This window comes from Oncorhynchus tshawytscha, linkage group LG02 (assembly GCF_018296145.1).
Source record: "Oncorhynchus tshawytscha isolate Ot180627B linkage group LG02, Otsh_v2.0, whole genome shotgun sequence".
NCBI lineage: Eukaryota > Metazoa > Chordata > Actinopteri > Salmoniformes > Salmonidae > Oncorhynchus > Oncorhynchus tshawytscha.
The window spans coordinates 42,824,426-42,847,099 of NC_056430.1; positions in this window are offsets into that span (position 1 = coordinate 42,824,426).

Sequence of the window (22,674 nt, forward strand, 5' to 3'; positions counted from 1 at the left end):
AAAGGCCAAAACCTAGGATGAAACCTAGAGAGGAACCAGGCTATGTGGGGTGGCCAGTCCTCTTCTGGCTGTGCCGGGTGGAGATTATAACAGAACATGGCCAAGATGTTCAAATGTTCATAAATGACCAGCATGGTCGTATAATAATAAGGCAGAACAGTTGAAACTGGAGCAGCAGCACGGTCAGGTGGACTGGGGACAGCAAGGAGTCATCATGTCAGGTAGTCCTGGGGCATGGTCCTAGGGCTCAGGTCAGTTGAAACTGGAGCAGCAGCACGGTCAGGTGGACTGGGGACAGCAAGGAGTCATCATGTCAGGTAGTCCTGGGGCATGGTCCTAGGGCTCAGGTCCTCCGAGAGAGAGAGAAAGAGAGAATTAGAGAGAGCATATGTGGGGTGGCCAGTCCTCTTCTGGCTATGCCGGGTGGAGATTATAACAGAACATGGCCAAGATGTTCAAATGTTCATAAATGACCAGCATGGTCGAATAATAATAAGGCAGAACAGTTGAAACTGGAGCAGCAGCACGGCCAGGTGGACTGGGGACAGCAAGGAGTCATCATGTCAGGTGGGGCATGGTCCTAGGGCTCAGGTCCTCCGAGAGAGAGAGAGAAAGAGAGAATTAGAGAACGCACACTTAGATTCACACAGGACACCGAATAGGACAGGAGAGGTACTCCAGATATAACAAAATAAATAAAAGGTAACCATGCCAAGAATTAAGAACGATATCTTCTGATTTTCACAATGCGAGAGCCTTCGAATAGGCTATAGGCTGCAAAAATAGCCTACATGTATTTTTTTAGGCTATAGGCTTCTCAAACGTTTACCAGCCACACAGATTTAAACTTTAAGGGGAGGTTTCGCGGACAGATATCGATTTATGTCAGGACTCGGCTAATTCTACTTAAATCCATCCAAATAAAAATAATGGCTTTCTGAGATGTTGCTTAACTTCAGATGAATTAGTTCTACACTAGGGAGTCCCAGACTAAGGTGACTAAGTTAAGTTAGGAAAAAGTAGGTAAAGTAAGTGAAACCTGATTGGATTAACGATGTGCACTTGGTGCTGACCTGAGGATGCTTCAAAAACCAGAGATGGGACACTGTTACATAAGCATTGTGTGGAATTTGATCAAGTCACCTAAACCAAGCAATGGACGGAGGTAAAAGTAAACATTCAAAAAATTTCAATGACTGAAAAAACCTTTGTGAGCGAATTGTGTCAAACCACCCAATTATCGAGAACAAACAGCATGATTCATCGACAGAAATCAAGAAAAATAATGCCTGGACTACCATTTGTAAAGATTTCAACTCAAATGAAAAAGGAAACAAAAGGATATGACAACAACTTCAGTTAAGGTACTGTATTTATTGTTGGCCCACTTTTACAAATCAGTCACTTTAAAATGTTTTTTTTTTTCTTGTGTTACACAACACAGTGGAGCCTAAATGCATTTGTGTGACAGAAATGTAACACAAAAAATATAATACATACAGTATAATCGGAAGGTGTTCAGACCCATTCCCTTTTTCCACATTTTGTTACGTTACAGCCTTATTTTTAAATTGATTAAATAAATCAAATCTATCTACACACAATACCCCATAATGACAAAGCGAAAACATTTTTTTATTTTTATGTTTGCACATTGGACATGATTTGGAAAGGCACACACCTGTCTATATAAGGTCCTACAGTTGACAGTGCATGTCAGAGCAAAAACCAAGCCATGATGTCGAAGGAATTGTCCGTAGAACTCCAAGACTAGATTGTTTCAAAGCACAGATCTGGGGAGGGGACGAAAACTGCAGATTGGAGGTCCCCAAAAACACAGTAGCCTCCCTCATTCATAAATGGAAGAAGTTTGGAACCGCCAACACTCTTCATAGAGCTGGCCACCTGGCCAAAATGAGCCAATGGGGGAGAAGGAACCTGATGGTCACTTTGACAGAGCTCCAGAGTCCTCTGTAGAGATGGGAGAATGTCCCAGAAGGACAACCATCTCTGCAGCACTCCATCAATCAGGCCTTTATACTAGAGTGGACACTCGGAAGCCACTCCTCAGTAAAAGGCACTTGACAGCTTGCTTGGAGTTTGCCAGAAGTCACCTAAAAGGTTCTCAGATCATGAGAAACAAGATTCTCTGGTCTGATGAAACCAAGATTAAACTCTTTGGCCTGAATGCCAAGAATCCCATCTGGAAGAAACTAGGCACCGCTCATTACCTGGCTAATACAATCCCTACGGTGAAATATGGTGGTGACAGCATCATGCTGTGAGGATGTTTTTCAGTTGCAGGGACTGGGAGACTAGTCAGGATCGAGTGAAAGATGAATGGAGCAAAGTACTGAAAGACCCTTGATAAAAATCTGCTTCAGAGTGCTCAGGACCTGATTGGGGCGAAGTTTCACCTTCCAACAGGATAACGACCCTAAGCACACAGCCAAGACAAAGCAGGTTTAGGGTTAGGGTTAAGTCTCTGAATGTCCTTGAGAGGCCTAGCCAGAGCTCGGACCTGAACCCGATCGAACATTTCTGGAGAGACCTGAAAATAGTAGTGCAGCGATGGTCCCCATCCAACCCGACAGAGCTTGAGAGGATCTGCAGACAAGAATGGGAGGAACTCCCCAAATACAGGTGCCAAGCTTGTAGCATCATACCCAAGAAGACTCAAGGCTGTAATTGCTGCCAAATGTGCTTCAACAAAGTACTGAGTAAAGGGTCTGAATACTTATGAAAATGTGATATTTCACGTGTTTTTACTTTGTCATTATGGGGTATTATGTGTAGATTGATGGGGGGGACAATTTAATCCTTCAGAATAAGGCTGTAACGTAACAAAATGTAGAAAAAGTCAAGGGGTCTGAATGCTTTCTGAATGCACTGTAATTACTAATATCATTGCTATATTGTCTTGTCTTTCTAGGGTCCTGTGGGAAAACATAGAAATCTACTTAAAGTGGACCAATGCTGTTTCCCGTAGGGAGCGTTTCAAGACTGGTGGCGGACCCCCAGTAAGACCAGAGACAGATGAGCTGGGGGACTTGTTGACCGGGATCATTAATAGCCATCAACCCCTGGAAGGTATCCCAGAGGATTACCATTTGGACAGTTAAGATGGGGGACTGTTCCGATCCTCATTTGGTAGGACCGATTCCTTCAACATGTGCCATTCCTGGACTGCAGGGATAATGTAACGTTGTCAGTCATCTCTTGCACTCCCAAAATAAGAATTATGTAATGAACTCAACTCTTGAAGAAATAATGTTCTCTAATGCGGCAATGTAATCTTTTTCTAGAGGCAGATGATCACCATAGCTTTAAGGGCGATTTTGTCTTAACAGGATAAAGGTCGGCCCGCTACATCAGCAGCAGCCACGAGGGAGGTTGAGTCACTAACCTGGGCCAGAGGACAGGGGCAAAGAGGCTCAGCATGCATGAGAAACTGGCCATGGAATGTCATGAGAGTAACCTAATGTATTTAAAAGAAGAGCGTGATGTGACAATGTAAATCTGGCTATGAAGGAGGAGGGGAACATGAAGCAGCAGCAGTAGCAATGTTCTTCTCGAACCAGCACCAGTTCTGGGTCCTGATATTTCAATTTGTGATTTTTTTGTTTGTTAACAATCCAGGGCTGTAGTTTGCTTCAATCACAGGGCTGTCTTTATTGTGAGAAGTGGTGCATAGCAAATGCATCTCTGCAGGCTTGTCCATTTTTATTATCGTTTGCCTCAACCATGGGAACATCTGGGTCATCCTCAGCTTCAATGCGAGGATCTGTGCAGCCATGTTGTTTGAGGTCATTGGGAAGCACTGCTGTTGCAATTATGACAATACAGCATCTTTTTGGTTGAAAGTGCAATGTGTTTCTGAGAAGCTGGAAAAGACATACACCAAACATACGCTCTACTACACCTCTGGTATGGATATGAGCTTGGCTGTACCGTTGTTGCTCAGGTCCTATTGCCTGAAGGTAGGGGGTGAACAAGAAGTTGTTCTGTGCATACACACTGTCACCAAGTATGATTCCACTATGATGTCCTCCTTCAAGCTGAGCATACAAAGAGGAATTTTGGAAAATCCATTAGTTGTGAGTTGCACCTTTCCAACATGCAGCAATGTTGGAGAACTGCAAATTGGGAGTGCACACACTTCATACATTTATTGAGAACCAATTTTGAAGATTCCTGTACTCCTCAGCATCTGCTGTAGAGGGATACTTGAAAGGAATTTGACATCATCTATACAGCCAATGACTCCAGGGAAGTTCCCATATTCATAGAACTCTACCTTGTAGTTGACTTCGGCAGCAGCTTCAGGGATCATGATGACATTGTCTTTCAGTTCACATACAGCATTACAGAATTTGTGGACTACTCTGTATACGGTCGGTTCACTTACACCACACAAATCTCTTGTTTCACAATGGAAGGTTCCAGATGCCGAAAACCTCAAGGTGATCAGTACCTGTAGGGACGGATGGTTGGGTCTTCCCTGAAAAGAGTCAGCTGAAAGCCTTGGCTCAAGCAAACAAATAATGTCAGCTGTGTTTTCTTTGTACTGTACATAGGGAAACGGTCACGGAAATGGATGCAATCAAAATCATTCAGTGGGTTACTCCTGTCTATACCCCCTCTGTCTGACCCTGTTGGTGCTCTTTGATCAGCATTGAAATAGTCCAGGTAATCAATTTCCTCCATTGCCAAGGTCAATGTGGGACAATCCATTGATCGGAAGTTTAATGTAAACCTTCACTTAGATCTAGATTAACACTAATCGTCCTTCTGGAAATCAAACTTTTTAAATCTAGACTAGTGCAAATCTGCGACTATTTTAAACCGTACCTGAGAAATGCAATTTCAGTTAGTCCAGTTTAAAAGTGCTATTTAGTCTGGGTTTAGGCTTGATCTTTATCTGCGAAACCAGCCCTAAATGGCCTGAGTATGGCCTAAACTAACCACTAAGCCTGAATTAACATCATAATTAACTGATAATTAACTGACTTAATGTTAAATAAATACCTGCTTTGTATCCATCTACCGGGTTGCTGTTTTCCTTGTCCACAGTGAGTCCAAAATCATTCCTGTGGGAATTCACTTGGCAGCACCTGTTTCCACAAGGATGTATTACACCACAATAACCATACTTTTTGTTCTCCGGTTAGGCTACGTTAGCCATTTTAGCTAGGCTAGCCACGGTAAGTAAACTTGGCAATGTAGTTGTGCATGGGGGGAGGAACATGAGCTCTGCATGTGGACAAATTAGTAATGTTTCAGCACTACAAAAATAACGGACAGTTCCCTGCTCCACTCTGTGCGTGGCTGGTAGACAAGGCCTATAAACTAGCCTACGATGTCTGCCTCACCCCTCAAAGAATGGAATTCGCAGCACAACAAGCTCCTGGGTAAAAAAATGTTTTTATTTAAAACGTTTCCTACTCGCAATGTAATTGTTCTGTACCGAGAGCCGACCCATGGGTTGAAAGAATGATTTCACCCACCAAATACCCACAGGGAACCATGGGTATCCCACCCGATGCAGGACTCTACTGGGAGATCTAGCACTCGTTAGCTGTACAGCTGCAGCACAAACTCTTTCCCTCTGTCTCTATTTGTCTCTTTCTGTCTCTCTTTCTCTGTCTTTCTCTCTCTCTGCACATAACAACATCAATAATAGATTGGAGTTTTCTCCCTTGGTCTGAGTGTACACTTTAATCTTCATGTGCATCAAAGTACGGCCAGAGGAATGCAGGAGCTAACACAGACATTTAATTTCACTTTGTTTTTTATCAGTTGTGGAGTGGCAGGTAGCCTAGTGGTAAAGAGCATTGGGCCATTAACTGAAATGATGCTGGTTCTAATTCCCGAGCCGACTAAGTGAAAAATCTGTCAGTGTGCGTAAGCAAGGCACTTAGTCCTAATTGCTCCTGTAAGTCGTTCTGGATAAGTCTGTACCAGTCAAAATTTTGAACACACCTATTCATTCAAGGGTTGTTCTTTATTTTTTATATTTTCTACACTACAAATAGTGAAGACATCAAAAATATGAAATAACACGTATGGAATCATGGAGTAACCAAAAAAGTGTAAAACAAATAAAATTATATTTTAGGTTTTAAATTATTCAAAGTAGCCACCCTTTGCCTTGATGACAGCTTTGCACACTCTTGGCATTCTCTCAACCAGCTTCACCTGGAATGCTTTTCCAACAGTCTTGAAGGAGTTCCCACATATGCTGAGCACTTATTGGCTGCTTTTTCTTCACTCTGCGGTCCAACTCATCCCAAACCATCTCAATTGGGTTGAGGTCGGGTGATTGTGGAGGCCAGGTCATCTGACGCAGCACTCCATCACTCTCCTTCTTGGTCAAATAGCCCCTTACACAGCCTGGAGGTGTATTTTGGGTCATTAACCTGTTGAAAAACAAATAATAGTCTTCTAAGCACAAACCAGTTGGGATGGTGTATCGCTGCAGATTGCACTGGTAGCTATGCTGGTTAAGTGTGCCTTGAATAAAATAAAATAAATCACAGACAGTGTGAAGCAAAGCACCTCCACACCTCCTCCTCCATACTTCATGGTGGGAACCACACATGCAGAGATCATCCGTTCACCTTCACTGTGTCTCACAAAGACACGGCCGTTCGAACCAAAAATGTCAAATTTGGACTCATCGGACCACAGGACAGATTTCCACCTGTTTAATGTCCATTGCTCATGTTTCTTGGCCAATGTAAGTCTCTTCTTCTTATTGGTGTCTTTCAGTAGTGGTTTCTTTGCAGCAATTCGACCACGAAGGCCTGATTCACGCAGTCTCTTCTGAGCAGTTGATAATGGGATGTGTCAATTACTTGAACTCTGTGAAGCATTTATTTGGGCTGTAATATCTGAGGCGCAGTTAACTCTGATGAACTTGTCCTTCTTTCCCCATTTTTTCACCTTTATTTAACCAGGTAAGCCAGTTGAGAACAAGTTCTCATTTACAACTGCGACCTGGCCTTTGCAGCAGAGAGAACTCTGGGTCTTCTTTTCCTGTGGCGGCCCTCATGAGAGCCAGTTTCATCATAGAGCTTGATGATTTTTGTGACTGCACTTTAAGAAACTTTCAAAGTTCTTGAAATTTTCCGCACTGACCATGTCTTAAAGTAATGACGAACTGTCATTTTCCTTTGCTTATTTGAGCTGTTCTTGTCAAAATACAGACTTGGTCTTTTACCAAATAGGGCTATCTTCTATATGCCACCCCTACCTTGTCACAACACAACTGATTGGCTCAAACAAATTAAGAAGGAAAGAGATTCCACAAATTAACTTTTAACAAGGCACACCTGTTAATTGAAATGCATTCCAGGTGACTACCTCATGAAGCTGGTTGAGAGAATGACAAGAATGTGCAAAGCTGTCATCAAGGGCAAAGGGTGGCTTTTTTGAAGAATCTCAAATATAAAATATATTTTGATTTGTTTAACACTTTTTTTTGGTTACTACATGATTCCATATGTGTTATTTCATAGTTTTGATGTCTTCACTAGTATTCTACAATGTAGAAAATAGTACAAATAAAGAAAAACCCTTGAATGAGTATGTGTGTCAAAACATTTGACTGGTACTGTATGTATGTTTTCCTATAGATACATTCAGTGGACATACAGTATCTTCTAATTTTTAAGTTTATTTTGTTATACCTTATATTATACCTCAAGAGCAGGTATTGGATATCTACAGTAACACTTTGGAACATGTAGCAAAAATGCATATTTTTACACTCCAAGTCACCTCACACACTTGGAAGTTATAATAACTTTTCAGAATAAATTCTTCCATTCTCTTGACAGCAAAGAGGGAGATAGATCAGTTAAATATATTGTGATTTAGTGTGGCCTTGTTCTTGAACCTCTTCCCCTCCCCTACTCTCTATCTCGTTTTACTCCCTCTGATGTGACTCTGCCTTGAACACCCCACAACTGACACTGCCATAATCACTTCCTTTATAGGACTCTTTTGTAATTCCCTCTCAGTCCATCAGCCCTTTATTTCCCCGCTCACTCTCTCTACATCCCCCTCTCTCTCTCTCCCTCTCTCCTCTGCATATCCCATTTCTCGGTTTGAATACAGAGGCGTACTAATCACGCGGTTGAGAAGTTTAATATCTTTCTGAAACATTTCCTTCTTTTATAGGCCAATATTGACTGTTGGTCAGGGTGGTGTGAATGTTAGCCAATCAGCACCCTCTCTCTCTCTCTCTCTCTCTCTCTCTCTCTCTCCCTATCTCTCTCTGTGTCCTTGAATGTATGATTGAATCTCCTGAGTTCTGCTATAATTGTATGAAGAAAGGACTAAAAAGCAACGAAAACACATTTGACGTGATCCATTCATAGTTGTGGAATGGGAATTGACTGTGTTTTTGGGAACAACACGTTGCATTAATCATCAGTGCTACATGTTTTACAGAGAATGTACTTAACAAAACAAAATGATATTCAACGGAAACACGTAGACTATTTCGTTTTGAAACTTCAAAGCTGTATGTTTTTGTTCTCTCGTCTCGGTGATGCATTTTTCATGCAAGACCTTTCTTCTTTCTTTTTCCTGTTCTCTCCATCTCTCTGTTCCTTTCTTACCCCCCACACCCACCCCTCCGAGTGCCATTGATTGACACAGAAGTGTTTAGTAAAGTGCCCCGCTTCGAGTGGCCTTGCCTGAGATCCAAACACTTGCATTGGCTCCCCTAGCTATGGCCTAGTCTAAAGATCAGTGGGCTGTAACAGTCTTGTGATTAATGAAGACACGGCATTCAAACCCCAGTCAGACACACCATTTAAACAAGGAGGGAGAATGTAGCTTCATCGTAGTGTCCACTCAGTCACCACTCCTGTAAACCAGACCTGGGTTTCAAATACTTGAAAAAGAATGCCAAATACTTTAGCTGTGCCTGTTTGAGCTTGTCTGGCTTAAGTATGTGTTATAAAGGTTTTGTATCATTTCAGCGAGTAGTTTTGAATCTAGCGTTTATGAGCCAAAACGAGCCCCGTACGCCCGAATACACAATAAATTACTCTGTGGTGTTCATGTGGGGTCTCATCCCGCAACTTCATAGGACAATACTGTGTTGACGTGATCCTGCCTCCCACTTTAACCTTACCACCCCATTGGTCATCATTCTACCTGCCAATCAACATTGTCCATTGCGTTTGGCTGTTGCAGGCTAGTTCCCATTGTAGCTCCTGTTGTAGCGCGTGATCTCATCATAGCAAAACTATCCGTTAATAAAATCCCCAAACTGCAAATCCCACCCAGCTGGCACTCCCAAGGCAGATGCAAGCAAATGCTCAAAGGATTTTACAAGTATTTGAACCTATGTCTATATTAAACAAAAAGACAATCACATATCCTAGACTTATCTTCCCTCCAATCCAACATGGAGGTCAATTTCTGAAGGTTTCTCACACATATTTCATTAAATACCCCTTCATATCCTTGACAGGGGTTTGAATCTTCTCCTGGTTGCTAATTGTCTTATAGTAAGTACTACAGGGATGGGGCTCAGTCATTATTGAGACATTCAATATTGTTTAATCTGCACATTTTTTAATTGCTTTTAATTTCTGTGTGGTTAACAGAGACATTTTGAAAACCCGGAGTAGAAAAAAATCACATGACGCTATACTGGTAATCAATCACCAGAACAAGCATTTACATATTCATGCTTTGATCTGCTGCTGTAGCTGCCTGCCCCGGGTACAGGCTGAGATGTTGCAGGCAGTGGCTCAGCGATTTACAGCTAGCTTCATTCACTCTTTTTTTCTCTTTCTCTCTCGCTCTCTGTCTCTCTCTGCCTCGCTCTCACCCTCTCTCTCTCTGTGTGTCCTCTCTCTCTCGCTCTGTGTCCTTTCTCTCTCTCTCTCTCTCTCTCTCTCTCTCTCCCTCTTTCTTTCCCTCTTTCACACACATGCACACACACACACACACACACACACACACACGCACACAGTCTATCTCTCTGCTCCAGACATTCATCAACGAGAACCATTTTAAGCATGCTTGGGATTTTTCCAATGCATTGTTTTTAGGGCATGTGCTAAATCTACATACTCTATGTATCATTGTTATTTTACCTGACCTTACATTGACATCTGGGCTTGCAATGTATATCAATGAGATTAAGTGTTTTTTTAAAGTCCTGCACTTCATGAATTATGTATGTCACCTTTAATTTACCATCTGTGTTTTTGAAATGTTGTGCTGAAGCTGTCTTTAAGCCCTCATTTCTATGACATTTATTCACATTTAGCATTGGTTATTTTTTCTGAAAACTGTGTTTGTTCTGTTTCATCCATGCATTTTTGTTTGTTTCTGCACCAATATGGTTCAGGGGTGTGGTCTGAGGGTTCAGGGGTGTGGTCTGAGGGTTCAGGGGCGGAGTCTGAGGGTTCAGCTACATGTTAAGGTAAATTACCAGCAGAGGGCAGCCTGGTTGGTTAAATGATGGAGGCTTTGAAAGTCTGCACAGGTACAGTAGTTGTAGCTGTAGCTGAGGATCTTTTGAAATATTTAAATGCTGGGAGTTTTTTATGTGAGATTGACGGAATAGGATCAGTGTAGTAGAGTAGCTATCTCACAGAGTGCTGCTTTGCTCTACGAACAGACGATGCAAGTCACCAGCTTTGGAAGGGATATTATTCACATGAAGGTTCATTCTACAGCAACAATACTTCATTAAACGATTCCTGTTTTGTGTTGAGTGTGGCAATTTTGCATGTATGAGGTTAACACGATTGTTAACATTTGACAGTGTCACAACTGAGGTGACTTTAGAGCGGGAACACTTATTTCAGAGGGGCTAACACAAATCCTTCTTCCCAGAGATTGTATCACCCTACTACCCACAATCCCTCATTATAAGCTAGCTTCTTATGTCTGTCTGTTTTCCCAAGCCCAAGCCCCTGACCCAAGGACCAAAACAGAGACTGGTTTATCCAAATCAAATCCCAAATCCCAACAGAACACACACTCTCTCTCTCTCTCTCTCTCTCTCTCTCTCTCTCAATTCATTTCAATTCAATTCAAGGGGCTTTATTGGCATGGGAAACATATGTATTTGCTACTGTCAAGTTTACAACTTCACTATTACAGTGGAATGTTTTGTCCAGAAAGTTGTCTAAAAGGGATTGAATTTGTTGTTGCCTAATTGTTTTTTGTTAGGTTTCCACACAATATTCCTTCCATCTATAGCATTTCTTAATATTACTCAGTTCCTTTGGCTTTGACGCCTCATGATTGAGTATTGCTCTGTTCAAGTAGACTGTCATTTTGCTGTGATCTGATAAGGGTGTCATTGGGCTGACTGTGAATGCTCTGAGAGACTGGGTTGAGGTCAGTGATAAAGTAGTCTACAGTACTACTGCCAAGAGATGAGCTATAGGTGTACCTACCATAGGAGTCCCCTCGAAGCCTACCATTGACTATGTACATAACCAGCGTGCGACAGAGCTGCAGGAGTTGTGACCCGTTTTTGTTGGTTATGTTGTCATAGTTGTGCCTAGGGGGGGCATATGGGGGAGGGAATGCTGTCACCTCCAGGCAGGTGTTTGTTCCCCTGTGTGCTGAGGGTGTCAGGTTCTTGTCCGGTTCTGGCATTTAGGTCACTTCAGACTAGTACATGTCCCTGGGCCTGGAAATTATTGATTTCCCCCTTCAGGGTGGAGAAGCTCTCTTCATTAAAGTATGGGGGTTGTAGTGGGGGGATATAGGCAGCACACAGGGGTACATTTGTCTCTTTTAAGATAATTTCCTTTTTAATTTCTAGACAAATGTAAATTGTTCCTGTTTTGATGAATTTAATGGAGTGAGATAGGTCTGCTCTTTATCAAATTAGCATATCCCCTGAGTCCCTTTCCTGTTTCACACCTGGTAGTTTGGTGGATGGGACTACCAGCTCTTTGTAACCTAGAGGGCAACCAGTGGGTAAGTCTCATCTATAGCATGTTTCTTTTAGGATGACAATGTCTGTATTTCTGATTTCTTTGATGAAGTCCAGGATCCTGCTCTTTAGGCCAAAGGCAGATGACCTCAGGCCTTGGATATTCCAGGATGAGATAGTGAAGGCTTTGTGTTCCATAAAGTGTCTGATGTTGTTGGTTGTGTGGTTTGGCCTCCGGCCAGTAAGTGTGAGCAGAGCCTGCTGAGCATCTGCTACATGCCATTGGCTTGGGCTAGTGTAAGAGGGTTGGGCTAGTGAGGGTTGGGCCTGCTCACGACCTGGGCGTATGTGTGACTTCCATGTTGAGGCCCTCTTTGCGGGGCTGGGGTGCATGGGGTGGGCAGGAGGGGCATAGGTCTGATCTGACGGGGCCTAAATGGGGTGTGGGCATGGTTGACTTGGGGGGGTGTTGATTGGTTGGGGTGGGGGTGTGGATGTGGCTGGTGGTGTTGTGGTCTGGATGTAGGTCCTGTCGACGTGGGTATGTGTAGGTCCGGGGGGGGTCCCGCAGGTCCGGGAGAGTGTCTCGCTGGTCTGGGTGGGGTGTCTATTGATATGTTGCTCCTGTGTGAAGTGTTGGGGCTGCTTTTGAGAGCAATGCCCTTTAGGGTACGGGCGAAGGTGGGCACTGCTGCCTTGTATAGGTGGACCTGGTCATAAAGGCTGTTCAAGTCCAGGGTGGAGTGGTGGGCCAGGAAAACATTTGGTTTTGAGGCACAGTCACAGGAACTACTTGCGTTTACCCGCCGTATGGTAGCAGGGTGGAAGTCTTTTCGTGGTAGCCGGGTAGATATAACCACTTGTGCATTGGGGAAAGTAGAAGAAGCTTTTTCAGTCACTCCCTTGAGTGCTATGGCCACCCTTTCCTGCTGTGTTCTCAGGTCGTTTGTGCCTGTGTGTATTATTATGTGGCTGGGTGAACCTAGTCTCGCTCTGTCTCTCTATCTCTGTCTCTCTCTGTTTCTCTTTTTCTCTGTCTAATTCTCTCTCTCTCTTTCTCGCTCTCTCTCTGAAATTAAATACACACACACCCACTATGAACGTTACTACATGCATTCAACATTTCTACCAATCACTAGGTGGTGTCTAGGTTGATAATGACAGTTCCACCTCTGTCGTACTTTCCATGACTTTCTGGATACATATGATAGGTTATTTTAACCACATATTGCTGAGGCAGCCAATCAGAACTCCTCTCAGCTAGCCCCTGACCAATCAGAACTCTTCTTAGCTAGCCCCTGACCAATCAGTACTCCTCTTAGCTACCCCGTGCTGTCCTTTATTCTTTCTGTCCTTTTCACTCAGTCTCCCTCATAAACAGAAAAGATACACACACAAGTCATTGGCTGACGTTTTTACACAAGTCATGTGTGTCGATATCAAACCATAAAAATATGTAGCCTGCACATTCTTCGTGTGTTAGACTCGTTTGCCTCAGATGTCAGATGGCTGTTGGTTTTACTCTCTTCAAAAGGGAAGGGCTTAAAGATACATTTTTATAAGAGTCTGCATTCTGCTCCATTTTAATGTGAAGTGGAACTGGAAGCACCAAAGATCCTCTCCTCTCCTCTAACCTGAGCCTCAAGCCTGCTGTCAGCTGTTTTCTAAATATAGCATCCCATCCCATCCTGCCCAGGGCCTTGGCTGGTCTTACGTACAGTTATTAAGACAACATTAACTCCTTTCGCTCTCATCTCAATGTCGTGCATTTCAGAACTTAGTGTGAATCATAATCTCTGCTCATCATATCTCTTTTGGGTCATTGAGGTTTGTGGAAACTGGCTGATTTCCACCTCCGCTTCTCCTCTTCTCCCCCTTTCAGTTTTCAGGCTGAAGAGATGGAGGGGGTAGAGGTGGAGGGAGGGAGATGATGCCGGAAAAAGGATCCATTAATAATGCAGTGAGTGGCTGTAGCCCAGCCTCGACACAGCCCAGCATCCACACAGCTTCAGCCACCTAACCTCCACATAGTTTCACCCCCCCAGCCCAGGCTTTGACACAGCCCAGCCTCTCCACAGCTTAGCATACACATAGCCCAGTCTCTCCACAGCTCAGCCTCCACACAGCCCAGTCTCCCAGCCTCCAGACAGCCCAGCCCAGTCTACTAGCCTCCACACAGTCCAGCCTCCCTACAGCCCAGCCTCCCAGTCTCAACACAACCCATCCTAGCCTCCACACAGCCCAGCCTCTCCACAGCACAGCCTCCACACAGCCCAGTATCTCCACAGCCCAGCCTCCACACAGTCCAGTCTCCACACAGCCCAGTCTCCACACAGCTCAGCCTTCCAGCCTCTCAGCCTCCACACAACCCAACCCAGCCCAGCCTTCCAGCCTCCACAAAGCCCAATCTCCCCACAGCCCAGCCTCCACAAAGCCCAGCCTCCACACAACCCAGCCGAGCCTCCCAACCTCCACAGAGCCCAGCCCAGCCTCAGTCTTCTTTACTTGTCCTAGATACATGAAAGACATCAGTAGACAGCAGCATTGTTGTGTTGGGCAGTTGTACCACAATATTAGCCACTGCAGAGAGGGGGAGAGAGAGATGAAAAGAGAGAGAGAGAGCTGAAGAGAGAGCGATAGATGAGGAGAGAGAGATGAAGAGAAAGAGAGACAGAGAGAGAGAGTGATGAAGAGAGAGAGAGAGACATGAGGATACCCAACAGACTGTGCTACAGCAAATCATCACAGTTGATTGTCGCCCTCTCCTGGTCAAACAGAGAGTCAACAGCTTCCACCCTCATTGCTTGTAATTGTATTTATTATGGATCCAGCAACAGCTGCTCTTCCTGGGGTCCGACAGAAGTAAGGCAGTAATACAATTTAAGAACATTACAATACATTAATTACAGAATTCACAACACACTAAGTGTGTGCCCTCAGGCCCATACTCCACTACCACATATCTACAACACAAAATCCATGTGTACGTGTGTGTATAGTGCATATGTTATCATGTGTGTATGCATCAAATCAAATCAAACTTTATTTGTCACATGCACCGAATACAACAAGTGTAGACTTTACCGTGAAATGCTGACTTACAAGCCCTTAACCAACAGTGCAGTTCAAGAAGAAGAAAATATTTACCAGGTAGATTCAAATAAAAAGTCACAATAAAAAGTAACACAATAAGAATAACAATAACGAGACTACATACAGGGGGCACCAGTACCGAGTCAGTGTGCGGAGGTACAGGCTCGTTGAGGTAATCTGTACATGTCGGTGGGGGCGAACGGACTATGCATAGGTAACAAACAAACACCAAATAGCAGCAGTATACAAAAGGGGTCAATGTAAATTGTCCGGTGGCAATTTTATGAATTGTTCAGCAATCTTATGGCTTGGGGGTAGAAGCTGTTGAGGAGCCTTGTGGTTCTAGACTTGGCTCTCCGGTACCGCTTGAAGTAGCAAAGAAAACAGTCTATAACTTGGGTGACTGGAGTCTCTGACACCACCTATTATATAGGTCCTGGAAGGCAGGAAGCTTGGCCCCAGTGATGCACTGGGGAGTTAGCACTACCCTCTGTTGCGCCTTACGGTCAGATGCCGAGCAGTTGCCATACCAGGCGGTGATGCAACCAGTCAGGATGCTCCCGATGGTGCAGCTGTAGAACCACTGGGCAGCTCACGTCTGGGTTTCCCTTTGTAGTCCGTATTAGTTTTCAAGCCCTGCCACATCCGACGAGCGTCAGAGCCGGTGTAGAAGGATTCAATCTTAATCCTGTATTGACGCTTTGCTTGTTTAAAGGTTAGTCTGAGGGCATAGCGAGATTTCTTATAAGCGTCCGGATTAGTCTTGAAAGCAGCAGCTCTAGCCTTCAGCTCGATGCGGATGTTGCCCGTGATCCATGGCTTCTGTTTGGGATATGTACGTACAGTCACCATCGGGACGACGTCATCGATGCCCTTATTGATGAAGCCGGTGACTGAGGTGATGCATTCCTCAATGCCATCGGATGAATCCCGGAACATATTCCAGTCTGTGCTAGCAAAACAGTCCTCTAGTGTAGCATCCGTGTCATCTGACCACTTCCGTATTGAGTGAGTCACTAGTACTTCCTGCTTTAGTTTTTGCTTGTAAGCAAGAATCAGGAAAATAGAATTATGGTCAGATTTGCCAAATGGAGGGCGGGGGAGAGCTCGTCTTACCAGAGGTAGCATCTCTGTTCTGCTGGTGTATGGAAAATCCAGCTAGCTCTATATTGTCCATATCTTCGTGTCTCGGTGAAACATAAGATGTTATAGTTTTCAATGTTCCATTGGTAGTTTAATCTTAATCGTAGGTCATCAATTTTATTTTCCAATGATTGCACTTTAGCAAGAAGAATGGAAGGCAGAGGGAGTTTACTCGCTCGCCTCCGGATTCTCAGAAGGATGCCCCATCTGCGGCCCCTTTTCCGGCGTCTTTTCTTCACGCACAAGGCGTGGATCTGGGCCTGTTTCGGTGAAAGCAGGATGTCCTTCTTGTCGGACTCGTTAAAGGAAAAAGTTTCTTCCAGTCCGTGGTCAGTAACCGCATTTCTGATGTCCGGAAGTTAAATTCGGTAATTCGAGACAGTAGCAGCAACATTATGTACACAATAAGTTAAAAAAATAAGTTACACAAAACGCTAAGAAAATAACAAAATAGCACAATTGGTTGGGAGAATGTAAAACGTCAGCCATGATCTGCGGCGCCATCTTAGTATGGCCGTGTCTGTGCATGTGTCTTTGCCTATGTTTGTGTTACTTCACAGTCCCCTCTGTTCCATAAGATGTATTATTACCTGCTTTTTAAATTTGATACTACTGCTTGCATCAGTTACCCGATGTGGAATAGAGTTCCATGTAGTCATGGCTCTATGTAGTACTGTGCGCCTCCCATAGTCTATTCTGGACTTGAGGACTGTGAAGAGACCTCTGGTGGCATGTCTTGTGGGGTATGCATGGGTGTCCGTGTGCTAGTATTTTAAACAGACAGCTCGGTACCTTCCGCATGTCAACACCTCTTACCACAACAAGTAATGATGACGTCAATCTCTCTTCCACTTTGAGCCATGAGAGATTGACATTCATGTCATTAATGTTAGCTCTCCGAGGACTTTTAAGGGCCAGCCGTGCTGCCCTGTTCTGAGCCAACTGCAATTTTCCGATCCCTCTTTGTTGCACCTGACCACACTACTTAACAGTAGTCCAGGTGCTACAAAACCAGGGCCTGAAGGACCTGCCTTATTGACAGTGTTGTTAAGAAGGTAGAACAGTGCTTTATTATGGACATGCTTCTCCCCATCTTAGCTACTGTTGTATCAATATGTTTTGACCATGACAGTTCACAATCCAGGGCAACTCCAAGCAGTTTAGTCAGCTCAACTTGCTCAATTTCCACATTATTCATTACGAGATGTAGTTGAGGTTTAGGGTTTAGTGAATGATTTGTATCAAATACAATGCTTTTAGTTTGGGAAATATTTAGGACTAACTTATTCCTTGCTACCCATTCCGGAACTAACTGCAGCACTTTATTAAGTTTTTCAGTCATTTCAGTCACTGTAGTAGCTGACGTGTATAGTGTCATCCACATACATAGACAAACTGGCTTTACTCAAAGCCAGTGGCATGTCGTTAGTAAAGATTGAAAAAACCAAGGGGCCTAAACAGCTACCCTGAGGAAATCCTGCTTCTACCTGGATTATGTATGAGAGGCTTCCATTAAAGAACACCCTCAGTCTGCTGCTGGAAAAACTGGGGCTAGGGCTTTACACCCCCTGCTATAATATGGATAAAGAGTTACTTGTCTAACAGAACACAATGATCGATAATGTCAAAAGCAGCACTGAAGTCTAACAAGACAGCCCCCACAATCATTTTATCATCAATTTCTCTCAGCTAATCATCAGCCATTTGTGTAAGTGCTGTGCTTGTTGAGTGTCCTTCTCTATATGAGTGCTGAAAGTCGGTTGTCAATTTGTTTACTATGAAATAGCATTGTATCTGGTCAAACACCATTTTTTTCCAGAAGTTTACTAAGAGTTAGTAACAGGCTAATTGGTCAGCTATTTGAGCCAGTAAAGGGGGCTTTACTATTCTTGGGTAATGATTTGAGCTTCCCTCCAGGCCTGAGGGCACACACTTTGTAGTAGGCTTAAATTGAAGATGTGGCAATATCGTCCACTATTATCCTCAATAATTTTCCATCCAGATTGTCAGACTCCAGTGGCTTGTCTTTAATGATAGACAACAACAACCAATGTCACCTCTTCCCCACTGACTTTACGGAATTCAGAAGTACAATTCTTGTCTTTCATAATTTGGCCAGATATACTTGCATGTGTAGTGTCAGCGTTTGTTGCTGGCATTTCATCCCTAAGTTTGTTTATCTTGCCAATGAAAAAGTCATTAAATTAAAGTAGTTGGCAATATCAGTGGGTTTTGTGATAAATGAGCCATCTGATTCAATGAGTGATGGAGCTTTTTTTTCATTCTTTATATAATTTCTCTTTGTTTCATAGTATAGTTTTTCTTTAATTTTCTTTAACTTAGTCAAGTGATTTCTTCATTTGCTGTACGTTTGCCAATCAGTTGGGCTGCCAGACTTATTTGCCATAACTTTATCCTCATACCTCTCAACAATACATGTTTTAAATTCCTCATCAATCCAAGGGGATTTAACCGTTGTTACAGTCATTTTCTTCATGGATGCGTGCTCATTAGTAACTGGACTAAGCAATTTCATAAATGTGTCAAGTGCAGCGTCTGGTGGCTCCTCATTACACACCACAGACCAGCAAATATTCTTTACATCATCAACACATGAATCACTACAAAACGTCTTGTATGACCTTTTATATATTAGGCCCAGAACTTTTATCTATATTAGGCCCAGCCTTTGGAACTTTGGTTTTCTTTAGGTATGGCTATTATATTGTGATCACTACATCTGATGGATTTGGATACTGCTTTAAAGCAAAATTCTGCATCGTTAGTAAAGATGTGATCAATACATATTGATGATTTCATTCCTGTGCTGTTTGTAAATACCTTGGTAGGTTGACTGACAACCTGAGCCAGGCTGCAGGCACTGGTTACAGTTTGACGTTTTTTCTTGAGTGGGCAGCTTGATGAGAGTCAGTCAATATTTAAATCACCCAGGAAATATACTTCTCTGTTGATATCATATACATTATCAAGCATTTCACACACATTATCCAGATACTGACTCTTAGTACTTGGTGGTCTATCACAGCTTCCCACAAGAATGGACTTTAGGTGAGGCAGATGAACCTTTAGCCATGTTACTTTTTTACCTTTATTTAACTAGGCAAGTCAGTTAAGAACAAATTCTTATTTTCAATGACGGCCTGCCTGTTCAGGGGCAGAACGACAGATTTGTACCTTGTCAGCTGGGGGATTCGAACTTGCAACCCTTTAAGTTACTAGTCCAACGCTCTAACTTCTAGGCTACCCTGCCACACGTCAACAGTATTAAACATTAGATTGTCTCTAAGCTTTACAAGAATGTGGTTCTTAATATAGACCGCAACACCGCCCCCGTTGGCATTTCTGTCTTTTCGGTGAACATTATAACCATGTATTGCTGCCACTGTATCATCAAAGGTATTTTCTAAGTGAGTTTCAGAGATAGTCAGAATATGAATGTCATCTGTTACATGCAAGTTATTGACTTCATACCCTGTTTCTCACGCTGCATATGTTAATATGGGCTATTTTTAGCACTTTTCTGGGTTGCTTGATTGTTTTCAATGCTTTACTGGGAAGCTTATCAGAAGTAGACTTGATAGTGCAGCGTGAGCTGCACAAAGTGGTCTTCCTACAAAGGCACACCGCCTCAGTGCTAACAGTGTAACTTGTTCATATGCTCATGATTAGTGCATCCAATAGCTGTAGGATTAACAGAGGTATACAGGGCAATTAGCGGAACATAAATTAGGTTATTTACATTGTGTCTGCCAACGCCCCTAGAACAATGTGCATTTGATGCAGCATTATGACAACCCATTGTGACAATGGTAGGGATTAACTGAGCTGGTCTTGGGTCATTTATAAGTCATTGTTTCAACGCAGACTTGAAATGTGTGGACAGAGTCCAGGAGCCAAGAAGGGCAATAGGGAGCACATTATCACAGAACATTATCCTAAACATAACCCATCAATTTAGTCAATTATCCTACCGTTGCTGTTTAATATGAGTGTTTTAGCATGGAATATCCTTATTTGTACATTACTTATAATGTTTGAATTACAAATCACTTAATTACGGCCTAATATATGGCTAATAAGACTTTATACAGATAAGCTACTTACAAGCTACTTATATACATACTTATAAACTACAAATTAGTGGCTAATATGTGTACCTTTAAATAAAGCGTTTACCGTGCACTTTCATACATGAAAAGGAGAGCCTGTTAATTGCAGGGCTGATGTCTGGCGTGGGGTGGTCCAAGGCTCAGAGATTGGCCTCAGATGGGTGGTGGATAAAAAAGGTTGGGAACCCCTTGCTTCCATGGGCCTTAATGAGGTAGAGTAAAGTCACATTTCGGATGTTAATCCAACCAGAACCCTTAACTTTGAATGTTTATCACTGAGTACAGTATACTTGGGAGAAGAAGACAACCCAGCAAACCAAAATTGGTTCTGTGAAGGTTCCCAGAACATTCGTTAGGTCAAGGCAAATGCTCTCGTAACACAAAAAAAATCCAGTCGTGATGATAGTTGTATCTCCATCTCTACATGCAAAGACTCAATCAGGGACACTCTTACTGACACTTGTGGCTGCTTTGTGTGATGTATTGTTGTCTCTACGTTTTGCCCTTTGTGCTGTTGTCTGTGCTTAACAATGTTTTGTTTTCCAACATCCTCAGGACATGGATAGACTTCCAATTTCGACTTCAATCTTAAACGACCTGGCTGCTCTCTGTTCCTCCTGCTGTAAGGTGGGTTTCACAACATGCTTTTAGAGAAAATCCTTTATTCTCCAAATCCAACCTTTGGACCCATTATCAAATCATCCACACATGGCTATTAATAGGACAGGAGCTGAGCAGCCTCATCAGGGCAGTCTGCTAGGGAGTTAGGCTGGCTGGCGAGAGAAGTCCCTCACACTAACTAGCCAACCTGTTACTGTTATCAAAGACAAGGCAGCCGTAAAGATTTGTCTTTGTCCCCCAATCATCAAGACCAGCACAGTCATATTCATATTCACAGTCATGTTCATATTCATATTCATATTCATATTCATATTCATTTATCTGCACTACAAAGTGAAACATGACCAAAAATATAAATGCAGCAATCATGAATTTCAAAGATTTTACTAAGTTATAGTTAATATAAGGAAATCAGTCAATTGAAATGAATTAATTTGGCCCTAATATATTGATTTCACATGACTGGGAATACAGATATGCATCTGTTGGTTTCAGGTATCTTTAAAAAAAAGTTAGGGCGTGGGTCAAAAAACCAGTCAGTACCTGGTGTGATCACCATTTGCCTCATGCAACACGACACATCTCCATCTAAAATATAATTGATCAGGCTGTTGATTGTGGCCTGTAGAATGTTGTCCCACTCCTCTTCAATGGCTGTGTGAAGATGCTGGATATTGGCAGGAACTGGAACACGCTGTCATACACGTTGACCCAGAGCACCCCAAACATGCTCAATGGGTTACATGTCTGGTAAGTATGCAGGCCATGGAAGAACTGGGACATTTTCAGCTTCCAGGAATTGTGTACATATCCTTGCGACATGGGTCACTGCACACTCTCTCAAAACTTGAGACATCTGTTGCATAGTGTTGTGTGGCCTTTTATTGTCCCCACTACAAGGTGCACATGTGATCATGCTGATTAATCAGTTTGATGGCTGAGAGGTAGTTTCATGTGTGTCTACTTACTTAACCAGGAGGTATGGTAATGGAGTGAACACCCAGGCTGAGCATCCTGGCAGATGGCCTACGCTTGTTTGTTGACCTGGATGGTGTGTGTGTGTGTGTGTGTGTGTGTTCACTACTCAAAAAGGAGGTATCTGACAGAACCAATGCTGCTCCATCTCTTCTCCCCCTCGGGCCTCTGGCTCACCTGACTCCCTCCTAATGTGGGCTTATCCCTGGGCGGTGAATAGTCATGACCTGGTCCTGGACAGACATCAGTGATAATCAAAGCCTTAATATGAAACAAAAGGAGCCGGTGAAAAGGGTCACAGGTGTGTTTGTACTGTAGGTGCCTGTATTAAACAAATGATTGGACTCTCATTGAACTGTGGATGTATTGGTGGGGGCTGTTTCCATAGTTTCATCACAGCAGGTCAGACACCCCACTCCAACTCTCTAATCCCATGTCATAATGTCATGATGTCCCACTGGATGGCCAAACTTTGACATGACTGGCAAGGACTTGGGAATAAATGTATTTATTGGGTCGACTTTAACAGTACAAAATGTACATCTTATAACTTTTAAAGATTTTCCTCCGGTACTTTTGTGTACTTTTAGCCTGTAGTTCTGAAAGTAGCGCCCATGAGCCAAAAGTGGTCCCAGAAAATGGTGTACTACTGTATGTCACAAATGTGCACATATGTGCACCACTTCATTGCTCTCTCTCTCTCTCTCTTTGCTGTGTGTGCATCTTCCTAGCTGTCACTAAAACGGTGAGGGGCTGAAGCTCATTGGCTGACACTCAAATTGTCAG